We start from the raw sequence: 15150 nt of genomic DNA, 5'->3' as shown, positions 1-15150 counted from the left end.
TGAGAGATGTCTTCAGCCTCCCAATCCATCACTGGATGAACTGCTGTTGATCCAGCCATTTTTTTTTCAGTAATGTTTTTCTCTTCTTCTTTGTATTTCAGTGACTTACAATCAATTGTCTGGCATTATTCATGTTCTCTTATATCGCAGCCAGCATGTTATAGCTCTGTGTTACTTGGAAGGCTTCTGAAATAACTTAATGATGCAAGATTCAAATAACAGAAGAGACTTTGACTTACTGATGCCTTCCATCATCTCAGGAGACTGTTCACACACACACCTACATAAACATACGCCCCACAGTGGTGCACAGTGGTAATACAGTGAGAAGGATGTATCCTTACATGGTTACAAAATAGTTCACATTATCCTGACTATATAACACACAGGATTCAGGAACAAAGGGGCTGAACTTGTGTGTAAGCTAGTTAACATGTGGCAGAGGTGCCCAACCTTTTAATTTTTAATTTAGACATGTTGCACAGTAACAAGCCTTTTCAGCCCAAGAGTCCATGCCGCCCAATTAACCTACACCCCCAGTATGTACTCGTGGACCGAAATGGCCTGTTACCATGCTGTATGTCTGAATTAAAAATTAAAAGGCTGGCCACCCCCTGAACTGCAGCAAATCAAAGCACCTCACTTGGCCAGCTGGCAGACAGGCCAAGTATGGTCCGAGCCTTAACTGGGAGTGGGGATGTGTGGATGCACAATGATAATACCAAGGATGCAGGAAGTACTGCACACATCCTCTTTCCTATGCACCCAATCCCCTACAGGCCAGAGATGAGGTCCCAGACCCAGCATGGAGACATTCTGCCAGCCCGTGCTAATGGGGATATAGAGGAGGTCCAGAGACCCCTGTGCAGCCATACCCATAGCTCTTGGAAGACCACTGAGATGCAGGAATATTTAGCCAAACCGGACTGGGGGAATCGCTGCAGAAAGTGACTGGGCAAGTCCCTGCCCACGTGGCTGCTCTGGCTCTGAGATTAGTGTAAGCCTAACCCATCAGGAAGTATGTATCCTGGGTGGACTGTTCAGCCTGCAGACAATTAATTACACCCTATGGACGCCCGTCTGAGGTGATTGAGAATGATGAATCCCTGTGGGACCAGGTGATAGCAACAGTCCAAGTGAAATATCCTTCAATGCAATGGAACTAAGGTCCTGAGAAGAATGAAGCACTGTAGAGGAGGGGTCGAGGGCCATCAGAGAGTGGCCTCTGTTTACCTGGCTCTACCTTGACTACCCTAAAAGCTCTATGGTTATCCCACGCTGGTGGGACACTTGGTTACCAGTGCCTGGTCTGACCTGAAAGAGGTGGTCCTGTCCTTGATGGGCCCAGTGGCCAGGAGGTCAGTGAGGGAACCCATCCACCTCCTGGAAGGACTGGATTATGTGGAGCAGAAATGACCTGCTTGGGTGCGGAGGATAGAGGCAAAGGCAGACGATAGGGCATACCTATATGACCCACGTGGCACTATTGCAGGCCAGGCTGTATCAGGATCGAATCAATGGGATAAACACTTCTGCCCTGTTCACATTCTGGAAAGAGCACAGAGAGGGGAAGACCATAAAGGAGGGGGGCCTCATCCCCCAAAGGCACAGGTTGGCCCTGCCTGCCCTCGACTCCATCCACCCCCCCCCCCGCCCCCCACCCCACCCCCGGTATCAGGCTTGCCAATGTCCTTGGCTCATACAGTATCTGAAAAAATCCAACATGTTAGAGACAAAAAAAGGAGGGGAAACAAGACCACATATAAATTTAGCCCTTCACTGATGAATGGAGATTGGACTAGTTTAATTTTAATGTTCAAAAATAAAAGCAAAAAAAAATCATAAAAACTGCAGCTTCTGGAATCTCAAGCAGATAAAATATCACTGGAGGAAATCAACAGGTCAGACAGCATCCACGTCAAAAGGGTCAGTCAACATTCCAAGTCAAAACCCTCTAACAAGTCTGCTGAATGCTAAATTTACATGTGAACATGTATGACTAAACAGTCACTGTACCAGTTAAATGCAAAAATTGCAGATGCTGGGGTCGAAGTTCAGTACACCAAAATTCTGGAGGATCTCAGCAGGAATCCAGACTCCTGACGAATGTCTCAGATCCAAAACAATGATTGCCTTCCACTTCCTATACCTGCTGCATGACCTAATGAGTTTCTCCTGCACTTTTGACTACTGCAGTTACTGCCTCAGGCTGTAACTCTGACAACATCACCGGAATGGACAAGGTACAGGCGCAAGATCCAGATGAGAGGTAAGGGTGGACACTCAAAATTGGGACCTAGGATCGGAAGGCTCGATACTCCATGGGAAACCAGGCAGGAGGCAGCAGGCACCATCTCCCACTCAATACATAAATGATGCACTCTTTTTTTTGGTTAGGTTTGTTAACAATTTCAAATACCACAGTACATAGGTCTGGAGCTCGGGGTTGCCAATGGTTTGGACGGGACTGTGTGTGGCTGCGGAGGATGCAGAAGCACTTGAGGTGAATCTAGAGGCACTCGGTGACTCTAGGCGAATTCTCTTTTGCTTCTCCCTCACTAACTGCAAGAGGCGCTTCAGGCAATTTCTGCCAATAGCGAATCTGAAGCAGGCAAAACCAATTTCATGTAATGTGACCCTGTTTTATTGCAATGACAATAAGTTCAATCTTGAATGCTGAGAAAATCCTTATATATACATAACATTGCACTGCATTCTTCCCAAGTGACAGAATAGCTCAGTTACAAATGCACTCAAGAAATGACCTCAAACAAACTAAGCAGTGCTCTTCACATCAGTTTTTCATCCCAATAATATTATGTTCTCCTCATGCACGTGAAATGGACATTCTGCGACAATGAAATTGGAAATTTTTAATCACTATTCCTTCTTGCGTATCTTCTAACGTGTGTCAATTAAATGTGACCACCGCCAGTGGGCTGATCTCGCCTCCAACCGTGCATCTTGGTGTCTCACAGTTCGGCGGGCTGCAACCTCCTTTGAAGAAGACCGCAGAGCCCACCTCACTGACAAAAGTCAAAGGAGGAATACCCAACCCCAACCAACCAATTTTCCCTTGCAGCCGCTACAACCGTGCCTGCCTGTCCCGCATCGGACTTGTCAGTCACCAACGAGCCTGCAGCAGACGTGGACATACCCCTCCATAAATCTTCATCCGCGAAGCCAAGCCAAAGATTTCTGTGTAAAATCACAATCCTTGACAAAACAATTATGCTGTTCAGAAATATACTTCCTACCACTTGATACCTTTCATGCAACATTTCTGTGGTCTTTGAAGACATTTACAAGATCATTTCAACTGCTAAATTAATAATATTGAAAAAATGATTGTGACAATATGATGGAAAATCTAATTTAAAAATTGATTCCAGATTTCAGATTTATTGTCAGAGTACATTCAGGACATCACATACAATCTTGAGATTCCTTTCTCCTGTCCAGAATTACCACTAGCTGGTAGTGTAAAAAAATAAACTGTACGCAACGTAAACAAATAAAATAACTGTAAACAGATATTGAACGTAAAAAAACTGACTGCGCTATACAGAGAGAACAAAAGGAAATCAATAAAATGCACAAGTCAGAGTCCTTAGAAGAGTCCCAGATTGAGTTTGTTGTTGAGGTTCTGATGGTGAAGAGGTAGCAGCTGTTCCTGAAGCTGGTTGGGCGAGTCTTGTGGTACCTCTACCTCTTTCTTGATGGCAGCAGTGAGAATAGAGCATGTGCTGGGTGGGGTGGCAGCATTCGCTGTAGATGTACCCAATAGTGGGGAGGGTTTTGCCTGTGATGTCCTGGACTGTGTCCACTACCTTTTGGAGGGCTTTACGTTCAGGGGTATTGGTGTCCCCATTGAAAATTGTTGAGGGAATATATTTTGTTCAGAAATTTGGCAGCATCTTTCCAAATGCTTCAAAAATGGTATTTCACCTGTGATGCTTGGGAGGATTAATGCTAGCCTGTTGCCATCAAGAAGAAGATAAAGTGCTGGAAAAAAAAATCTTCATGATGGAGGGATTTATTTTCACTGCAGACTATAATGATCCCCTCAGTCTTACATGCATGGACTGCGAAGATCAAGTCATTTTTATCTTGCATGGTTCACTTTGACCTGATCAATGTTAACCCTTAAAAATGCCGAGTCGCTAAAATGACAGTGGTATTTTGCTAATGCAAACAAAAATGAACTTAGTGACTTCAATAAAAATATCAAATGACTTTAGATCACATTCTTTCTTCTATGTTGTTTCAGCATCTGCCTCACAGACTCAAAGCAGGCTTTTTAGTCCTAAAAGGGAATTGCTTGTGTTATTCTTGGATAGAAATGTTACAAAAGAAAAGTCTCCAGATCAACCAGTCAGGGAGTCTTGATAAAAGACAGAATAACTTTGAAAATTGAAATGTTTCTACAACATTTCTTGGTGTATAAATTAGCAGAGATTAACCCTGCTAAACCAATAATCAAAGACAATCATTTCTAGACTTCGAACCACTGAAAATCAGAAATAATATTAATGCATAAATTTGATATTAAGACAAGTAACAAGAAAAATATGCTGATGCTAAATATAAACCAACACATTTTGCTCAGTATTTCCCACATCCTTCTATTATGTTCCATCCACATACAATTCCATGGGGAGGTGCAGTATTGGCAGCAACATACTTCTCCTTGCATGTCCATCTCACTGAAGTTCAAGGGACTCTTGATTAGTTTCCATGTTCGTGCAAATGATATCCAGCTCTTCCTTTCCACCACGAACCGGTGGCATTAAATTACTGATCCACATCAAGTCACTGATGAGATTGCACTGCTTCCAATGAAGCACCCCCCATCCAGTACCCTTTTTCAACACTGGCAATGCATGTTTTTGACTCCACATCAGTCCACAATCTAACCTACTGATTTCATGGCTTCACTTCATAGCTACCAGGAAGAACACTTACACCACATCATCAAAAAAACCTTAGTCATTCTTTGCAAGCTTCAGGCTTCATTTCAACATCATCCTTCCTGATATCCTCAAACACACCAACTGGAACACCCTCACAATGTATCATGGAACCATAGAACATTACAGCACAGAAGCAGGTCTCTCCAGCCTTTCTAGTCTATGCTAAACTATTGTTTTTTGCCTAGTCCACTGACCTGCACCCAGTCCATACTCCTGCATACCTCTCCCATCCATGTACCTATCCAAAGTCTTAAATGTTATGAATGTTAAGGAGGCAGTAACCTCCTTTGAAGAAGACCGCAGAGCCCACCTCACTGACAAAAGACAAAGGAGGAAAAACCCAATACCCAACCCCAACCAACCAATTTTCCCTTGCAACCGCTGCAACCGTGCCTGCCTGTCCCGCATCGGACTTGTCAATCACCAACGAGCCTGCAGCAGACGTGGACATACCCCTCCATAAGTCTTCGTCCGCGAAGCCAAGCCAAAGAAGGAAAAGAAAACCGGACCAGCATTCACCACTTCAGGTGGAATCTCGTTCCATGCTCCCACCGCTCTCTGTTTGAAGAAGTTCCCATTCATGTTCCCCCTAAATTTTTCCTGTCCTGCTTAACCCATGTGCTCTTGTATGTATCACACCTACGCTTAATGGAAAAAGCCTACCTATATTTATTCCTTCTAACCCCCTCATAATTTTAAATACCTCTATCAAATCACCCTCATTCTTCTATGCTCTAGGCATTAAGTCCTAACCTGATTAACCTTTCCTGTAATTCAGTTGCTTAAGTCCAGGCAACATCCTAGTAAATCTTATTGATATCATTATTGTGGTTAGGTGACCAAAGCTGCACACAATACTCCAAATTTGGCCAACCTGTCCTATACAACTTTAACATAACTCCTGCACTCAATACTTTGATTTTTGAAGGACAAGATGCCAAAAGCTCTCTTTACAACCCTATCCACCTGTGATATAATTTTCAGGGAATTATGCATCTGTATTCCCAGATCCCTCTGTTCTACCACACTCCTCAGTGCCTTACCATGTACCATGTATGTCATTTCAAAATGCAACACCTCACACGTGTCTGCATTAAGTTCCATTTGCCATTTTTCAGCCCATGTTTCCAACTGGTCCAGATCCCTCTACAAGCTTTGAAAACCTTTTTTGCTGTCCACACCTCCTATCTTAGTGTCATCTGCCAACTTGCTGATCCAATTTACATAATCATCCAGATCATCGATATAGATGACAAACAACAATGGCCCCAGCACTGATCCTTGAGGCACACCACTAGTCACTGGCCTCTAGTCTGAGAAGCAGTCATCCACCACTACTCTCTGGCTTCTCCCATCCAGCTATTGTTGAATCCAGTTCACTACTTTATCATGAATACCTAGAATCTGAACCTTTCTGACTAACCTCCCTTGTGGGACCTTGTCAAAAGCATTACTAAAGTTCAAGTAGACAATATCTACAGCCTTTCCTTCATCAATGTTCCTGGTAACCTCTTTGTAAAACTCTATAGATTAGTTAAATACAACCTATCATGCATAAATCCATATTGATTATCCCTAATTAATCCATAGCTATCCAAATAATTGTATATCCGATCTCTTAGAACACCTTCCAATAATTTACCTACTACTGATGTCAGGCTCACCAGCCTATAATTTCCAGTGTTATTTTTGGAGCCTTTTTTTAAACAACGAAACAACAATCCTCCACCACCACATCCATGGCTAAGGACATTTTAAATATTTCTCCCAGACCCCCTGCAATTTCTATATTAGCCTCTGAAAGTCCGAGGGAATATTTGTCAAGCCCTGGGGATTTATTCGTCCTTATTTGCTTTAAGTCAGCAAGCACTTCCTCCTTCATAATCTTTATACACCTCATTGCTTGTTTTCCTTACTTCCCATGTCTCTGTCCCTGTTTCCTGAGTGAATACTGATGAAAAAAAATTAAGATCTCCCCCATCTCTTTGGCTCCATAGAAAACTGACCACTCTGATCTTCATAGGAACCAATTTTGTCCCTTACATTTTTTATACGCATCAAGTACCTCATTTACTCCATGATGCCGATACTTGCAAAACACTTCTCTCTTTTTTCGAACCAGATACCTAATATCACTCAAAAACCAAGGGTCCCTGTGCCTTTTAACCTTGCCTTTAATCCTGACAAAAACATACAAACTCTCTACTCTCAAAATTTCAACTTTAAAGGTCCTCCACTTACTTCGCACATCCTTGCCCGAAAACAATTTATCCCAATCCACGCATTCCAGATCCTTTCTCATTTCCTCAAAATTAGCCTTTTTTCCAACAACTGACTGTGCAATACAGAGAGGAAAAAAAATAAAGTGTCGAAGTAAGGATCCTTAAATGAATTCCTGATTGAGTTTGTCGTTGAGGAGTCTGATGGGGAAGGGGTAGCAGCTGTTCCTAAACCTGGCGGTGTAAGCCTTGTGGCACCTACACCTCCTGATGGTAGCAGCAAGAGCGTGTTCTGGGCAGTGTTGATCCATGATGATTACTGCTGCTCTCTGAGGTCAGCGCTCCCCATAGATGTTCACGATGGTGAGAAGAGTTTTGCCTGTGATGTCCTGAGCTGTGTCCACTACCTTTTGCAGGGATTTACACTCAGAGGTATTGGTGTCCCCATACCAGACCGTAGTACAACTGGTCAGCAAATATTCCACCACACATCTGTAGATATTTTGCAGGGTTTTCAAAGTCATACCAAACTTTCGCAAACTCTTGAGGGAGGAGAAGGGCTGATGTGCTGTCTTCATTATGCCATTAGTATGTTGGGTCCAGAAAAGATCCTTGAGATAGTGATTTCCAAGAATCTAAATTTGCTCACCATCTCCACCTTGATTCCCCAGTGATCACTGGATCATACACCTCTGGCTTTCCCTTCCTAAGGTCAACAATCAGCTCCTTGGATTTGGTGACATTGAGTATGAGGTTGTTGTACCATTCAGCCAAGTTTTCAATTTTCCTCTTGTATGCTGATTCATCGCCCCTTTTTAGACAACCCATTGCTATGGTATCGTCAGTGAATTTGTACATGTTATTGTAGTACCAAGCCACACAGGCATAAAGTGAGTAGAAGAATGGGCTAAGAATTAAGCCCTGTGGTGTTGTGAAAGAGATGTTCTGACCAATCTTCATGATTGTGGGCTGGAGGTGAGTAAGTCAAGGATCCAATTACACAGTGGGGTGTTGAGTCCCATGCCTCGGAGTTAAATGCTGAACCATAGTCGATAAAGAGCATCCTGATGAATGCATCTTTGCTGTCCAGCTGTTCTAGGGCTTTGTGTAGAGCCAGTGAGATGGCATCCGCTGTAGACCTGCTGCTGTGGTACGCGAATTGGAATGGATCCATGTTGCCGCTCAGATTCCCAGAACATAGAATGCCCAGGAGAGATCGTTTGAGTCATTTACAGTGATATTTCTTCCACTTCTTTGACATCACTCTCTTATTGTAGACTTATACTTGGAACTGGTGTGGAGTATATCATTGCACTTCTAGAACAAGGCAGCACGAACAAAAATAGGTCAAAGAGGGGAATGGAAAAATGGGAATGATAATAGGCTTGGGCAGTGGTGAACAATAGTGATTTGGCAGCATTAAAGTCAATGGAAAGGTAGGCAGGGGTAAAAACAACTTATCTATTCATTACTGTTCAATACAGAAAAGTGCTGGAGAAACTCAGCAGGTAATGCAGTGTTCTCTATATATTTAGCAAAAATGCATAAGGAACATATTGGGTCTGAGTCTTTCTTGGTCAAGGTTTGAGCAAAAAGCAGCCTGAATAAAGTGGTGGAGGAGGAGCACAGGCCCATAGGTAAGAGGTCAAAGGTGGAGATGGGTGGGATCGCAGAAGAGAAAAAAAAAGCTGGGAAGTGATAGGGGGAGAGATAGCTCTCTGAATGGAGAAGAAAGGGGTGAGCAGCCAGAAGAAAGGGGACAGAGGGATAGGGAAAGAGAGAGTGACGAGAGGGTGGGGCCATGTGGAAACCAGACAAGTCGATGCTAATGCCATTGAGTTGGAGAGTCCCAGATGGAATGTTAGGTGTTTCTCCAATTTGCGGGTGGCCTTGTTCTGGCAGTCCATGAGGCCACAGATAGACATACCTGTGTGGGAGTGGAGTGTGGAATTGAAATGGTTGGCCATCCATTACTGTTTAGCATTGTAGCACTGCCCCCAGACAAGTCACATTATCCACACATTGAAGAGTAAAAGATTTGTGAACTGCAGCCAATGGAAGATAGAAAGGAGGTCATTGCCATTTTAACCCTACTTTTAAACTTTGAAGAAGCTTTTAAAGGACTTATGAATTTTTGCTAACCTTCCACAGGTTGGCACTGCACTGGAGTATAAGAGGAAGCAGAAAGCAAAATGGAACCACCTAAGAATGGAGTTCTTATTAAAAACTTACACCTGAAACCTTAATACAGAAAAATCCCCGTTATCCAGAATTCAAGCAACCAGCAGGTTGAAGTAACCTACAAAAAAATATTGCAGAACATAAATAGGTAAAAAATATGAAAGTTTAAAGTTGGCATCCCCCTGGTAATTAGATTGCCAATCACACAACACATAGCCTCAAGCAACCGGAAAATTCAGTAATCCAGCATCTATCAATCCCCAAAGATGCTGGATACCAGAGGTTTTACTGTGCTTCTCAAATCTCTTCACCTGCAGTTTATTTCATTGCATGTTATTTAATTTCAATGAACAGTAGCTACCGTTTATTTTGGCGTATAAGCTGAGTCGTGAAACCCTACAAAATTCTCAAAAGGTGTCAAGTTATATGCTGGATATACTTTTGAGACCTTAAATCACTGAAAAAACCTGATTGACGTCGATTTAGCGCCACCATAACTGTTAATATCTGAGACCCTGAGGTCGCTGTCATGTGCTCCTACCTGGCAGGCCGAAGTTCCTGCTCCCGCCGGGAGCACGTTGTTGCCACTCCAGCTCTGAGGACTGCTCCCACTCGGTAGGCTGAGATGTTTTTTTTACTTACTTAATTTACAGTTCTGTTACTTGAGATTGGAGTGTTTTAAAAAAAAATTGGGTTGTTCCTGGGAGGCCCGGACATCCAAAAAATGGGGGTTGATTTATATGCCGGATAAAAAATAAAACCATTAAAAAGAGGCTGAAAGAGGGGAGGTCAGCCTATCTGCTGGTCAACTTCTATGCCAAAATATATGGTATTTCATTTTTTTAATTATGTTCAGCACAGAGATGAAGAACAGATCAGTATTTGGATTACAAAGCTGAAATCATGCAAAGTAGAATAAAAATTTTTGACTACCTTTTATGAATGTTATGTTCCAATAGCCAAAATTTATAAGCCAAGACCTTAAGCTCTGAACTAAAGTGTGCTTATTCTCAAGGGTCTTCAGCTATTCTTACTGGATCATCGCCTGCCTGGAGGCAGAGAAAGACTGGATGTAACAAGAGAGTAATTGGGAAGAGAACAAAGCCAAACATTCCTCCTGACAGCAAGCTCTTCCAGCAATTCACCAGCGGTATTTCAAGCTTGTCTGATATCATCACTGAGAGCTTTAATCTGTCAACACATTCCTCTGCACTGATAAAACATTTAATAAAGCCTGCCCCTCATCATCTTGTTGCCAGCAAGTAACTCTTAATGACATTTATTTTCAAATGAAAACTATTTCTTTCAGAGCTGTGGCACGATTCTTTTGTACGACGGTTTTGAGAAAGACTGACAAAGGAAACTATTATTAAGGATTTACCTGCGGGAAAAAAAAGTTTATCACAGGCAGAAGCAGGCAGGAAGCTAAAACTACCAAGTTTCCACCAGAAGTCCACAACCTCTAACTTTAATCAGTCCAGAAACGGGACCTAAATTCACAAACCTGTCAATCTCAATATATTTTACATATGCTATTTCCTAAACTGCAAGAAATGATTGCAGAAATTTGACTTATTCCATGGATTGCTTCACAGTAAACTTTAGTTATGATGTGGGGCAGTAATCATGGGGGGTGACAAACTATTTTCAGTGACAGGAGACAACCAAGTTTGCTGTTTGTTTTGTTCATCAAGTTCACAAGAAATGTAAAAGAATTTGGCACGGATCTTTTTCCTGCTTTGTGGCTATTAAAAAATTTATAAACTGTCCAGGCCACTGTTAAGGCCTCCTGCAGTGATGTAATGGGAACTCCACTGGCATACTTAATGACAGCATGCCTCTTGTCCATTTGGAAATCAATCTTAAAATCATAACATGTAGGATTAGTGTAGAACATCAGGCTATAAAATGCAAAGATGACAACAAAATGGACAGAATTAAAACTCACCCCTGCTGCTTCTCATAGCTTCTTAACTGTGAGAAAAATCTAGCAATAACAAGAGACATATCTGTCAAAGCCGAACTGGAGGATGAAAGGAAAAAGAGGCAGTTCACTCCTTGTGATCCTGGACAACTCTACCCACAGCTTTGGAGGCCCAATCATCAGGGGAGTTTAAGCAGAAGATTGATCAGTACCTAATGAGTCAGGGTATCAAGGGATATGTGGAACTAAAAGCAAGAATGGTTTCTCATGGTGGAGTGGCAGAGCAGGCTCGATAGGCCGAATGGCCTACTTCTGTTCCTTTATCTTGTGATCAATTGAGAGTGATTTCCTCTCTCGACAAGTATACCAATGGATGTACATTTGACATAAACCGTTTGAAAATTTCATTGGTATAAACATGCCAAGCAATGACCAATTCCAACACCCAACGGGAAGGACTCACAATCACCACCAGTCTCCAAGACCCACCTGGTCTATAATCAGGTATTAGTTAATTAACTAAAATTTGTTACGTTAAAATCAGCCTCTGAGGAAAAGGGGTGAGGTTTTGGTTCTCCTTAGTGCATTGATTCTTTTGAAATGGCATATTTAATATTTCCTGCCTCATATGAACTTGTAATTTCTTGATTGCTTGTTAAGTTTCAGAACTGATAAAAATCGGAGGTCAACTAACTAACACTGGTTGCACTGTATTTCACCAAGGCATCATAATCCCACACAATCCAATTGCTAACTTCATGCTCTGCGATCTGTGCTACAAACCCTCTGCTAGCTCCACTTACTACAAGTACACAATCCTTTATTTGGACATCTAAAAGCCGGAAAACTCCAAAATCTGGCAAGTGGGGAGAGAGATCGGCAGCGCAGGTCGGGCGGGCGAGAGACCGGCAGCGCGAGTCGGGCGGGCGAGAGACCGGCAGCGCGAGTCGGGCGGGTGAAAGACAGGCAGCGTGAGTCGGGCGGGCGAGCAGGGGAGAGAACAGCAGCGCGAGTCTGGCAAGCGAGAGGGGAGGGAGAGATGGTAGTGCAACTGGAAGGGGGTGGGTATGGCAGCACAATTCGGGTGGGCTTAAATCTGGCTTTCTGAAATCCGGAAAAATCCAAAATTCGGAACACACTGTCCCCCAAGGGTTCCGGATAAAGAATTGTGCACCTGTACTTCATTCTCACTTCCCACCTCTTGAGTCTGCACATGGTGACTTACCAAACCCAAAGTTAATAACACACTCCCAGCATGGAAGTGGAGTTGAAGAGAGGACCAGAACTTACGTGACTGTCATTCACATTTCAAGATTCCTTTTTTGTCATGACCTAATACACAGAATGAAATAATACACAAAAACTATAATCTTTTGCCTGCCAGAAAGGCACACAAGGAGGCTCCAAAGGCATTGCCCAGTGTCCCTAGCTGTTATGAACCTTGGACAATTTTATTTTTGACTGAGGACAGGACTGAACCTATTGTGGGGGATTTGACAGTGGCTAAGAGCTGCAGTAGCCCTGGGCTACCACTAGGGTCCTTTGACAGGTGTCAAAGCCCGGTAACCACGCACTGGAAGTCCGTGGCAGCTGTTAACCTCTCTCCACCAATGGAGAGAGCTGGTGGGAATGCTGGGCAGTTTACAAACCCCAGTGCACAAGTTTCAAAGAGGTTGATTGGCAGATTGGACTGCAGGCAGTCAGTCTGATGGTGAGTGCTCACCCAGCAGCTTCAGCAAGCCAAACGCTGACGTGCTTAATTAATCAGTGCTAGCATTGCTCTCTGGAGCTGTATTTGAGTGTGCTCAACCAGTAGTTTCAGTGGGAAAAGGAAGACTGAGCTACTTTGTCCATGGGTTGTCCTGACAGCAGTTTAAGAAACTCTGATACGCAGAGCATGCGCGGGATTGAGCAGTGCCTCTCCCGTCCCCTTTCAAGAGGAGAACTTTGTGTGACAGGAGCCACAGGACCATTCAAGCCAAGGTCTCCAAAGGGGAGGACTCGTGTGACAGAAGGTCACTTCTTAACCCTAACGAGGGCTTCGGAGACGTGAACCTCATGTGGTGACCAGGAGGTCATTGTGAAAATTCCTGTGAAAAGGAAATAAAGGGTGGTTGTGGCCACATTTGAACCTCAAGGTTCCCCTGACAGGGTTGAAAGTCTATAGGGACCACGGTCATCCGGATACAGCCTGAAACTAAAAGACCAGTGGGCAAGGAAACAAATAATCCCAAGCCTGGAGACCAGATCTACGAGCTGTTCCTTCTTGACTAACATACTTGATGTGACTGAATGAGGTTTAGTTTTGGGAATTTTGGTGATTTTTTGGGGGACATTTCAGCCTGGGCTGTAATGGTGTGTGTTTTTTTTCCGCATACGCTGTATAATAATCTGTTGTTCATATAGAGTTGCCATCAAGACTGGTGTTTGGATGTTAAGTTTATTGGGTTAATTCTATTATTGCTAGTTTGTTAATAAATTTTGTGTTAAACTTAACCCATCTATTTGCTGCTGGGGAGTGTAACACAACAATAGGAGAGAGAATCACTGGCACTGCAGGACGAAGCAAGGACATTCAAATTCCCAATACTCCGTATATGTATCATTTCTGGAAACACACAAACGATGGCTTTCATAAACTTGAATATAGATTATTTCAAGTTTAAATATATTTGAGAGGATTGTAAGATGCAAAGAGCAACATAACTTTGTGGAAAAGCTACAATCATAATAATTGACAATCAATTATCTAAATTGCCAGGTTACAGAATTGCTTATTGTAAAATTTAAGCGATACAGTACGTTTCCGATTAACCGAAAACCAATCAACCGAAATCCTGAATATCCAGAAGGTTTTTCAGGTGAGACATGAAAAACAAGTTGAAAAAAATTTACCCACCATACTCAAGTGGGGCGAGAGAATCAGTTTTAAAAGGAGACATTTGTCCAAAGGATAGCACTGATTATTTATTTATAAATTGTCTTTTTTTTTTGCCATGAGTTACTGGAACTTTGTGACAAATTGCATTGTGGCATTCTCAGAATTTGAATTGAACACTGGACTCTCTTCTCGCTTGCTTGCCCGAGTTGCATCAGTCCCCGCTCACTCGCCAGAGCCACGCGCTCTCTCCCCGCTCTCTCCGCAATCGCCCGCCCCTTCCATCAAATACCCTTTCAGCGGGGTTGCTGAAATTCTGTTGGAGGGCAATCCCCGTGCAATCTCTTACCACTTACGGGTGAAGTGAGACCTCGGGCAGGAATGGGGACCTTGGGCTCGCAGGCAGGATTGGCGACGGCGGTGGGGAGGTGTCAGGGGTAGGCAACTGTGTGAGGAAGTGTCGGGAATCATCGACAGCCAATACAAGTATTCCCCTGATGCCACTTGTCTGCTCTTAAAGAAAATTCCTGAATATCCAAAAAATCCGCTGAACCGAGAAAAGTCTGGTCCCAAGCATTTCAGATAATCAATCAGAAACGTATTGTATTCTTTTGTCAAAGCATTAGTTTATATTCATTGTCATATTTTTTAATGATGGAAAAGTGGAAATGTCCACATTACTGCTAACATTTCACATCCAAACACAACCCAGGAGAAGTGGGATAGCTCTAGAAATGGGCTCTGGGATCTCATTGTGAAATGAACTTCAGTGCTTTGACCCAGTGCAAAATAAACACAAATAACATGCTTCCACCCAAGTGACATGTTTTCAGTAATCAACCAGAATTAATTGCACTATTTATTGCCTCTCCAAATATCACACAGGTATCCAGTTTCATGCATTGCTACCAACAGTTCCAAGTTATTGCAGATTAAAGACAGCCGACACCTTTCAAACAGGTGGTGTAAATTGCC

General features: G+C 43.0%; 1 protein-coding gene across 1 annotated transcript in view; it reads right to left on the bottom strand.

Moving 5' to 3' along the window:
- Positions 1–15150, bottom strand: part of LOC138761309 (transmembrane protein 132C) — a 988143-nt gene that overhangs the window by 652104 nt on the left and 320889 nt on the right. The window lies entirely within an intron of this gene.

Source organism: Narcine bancroftii, chromosome 4 (assembly GCF_036971445.1).
Source record: "Narcine bancroftii isolate sNarBan1 chromosome 4, sNarBan1.hap1, whole genome shotgun sequence".
NCBI classification, from domain to species: domain Eukaryota; kingdom Metazoa; phylum Chordata; class Chondrichthyes; order Torpediniformes; family Narcinidae; genus Narcine; species Narcine bancroftii.
Note: the sequence above shows the minus strand (reverse complement) of the source record. Positions and strands in the feature narration are given on the sequence as shown.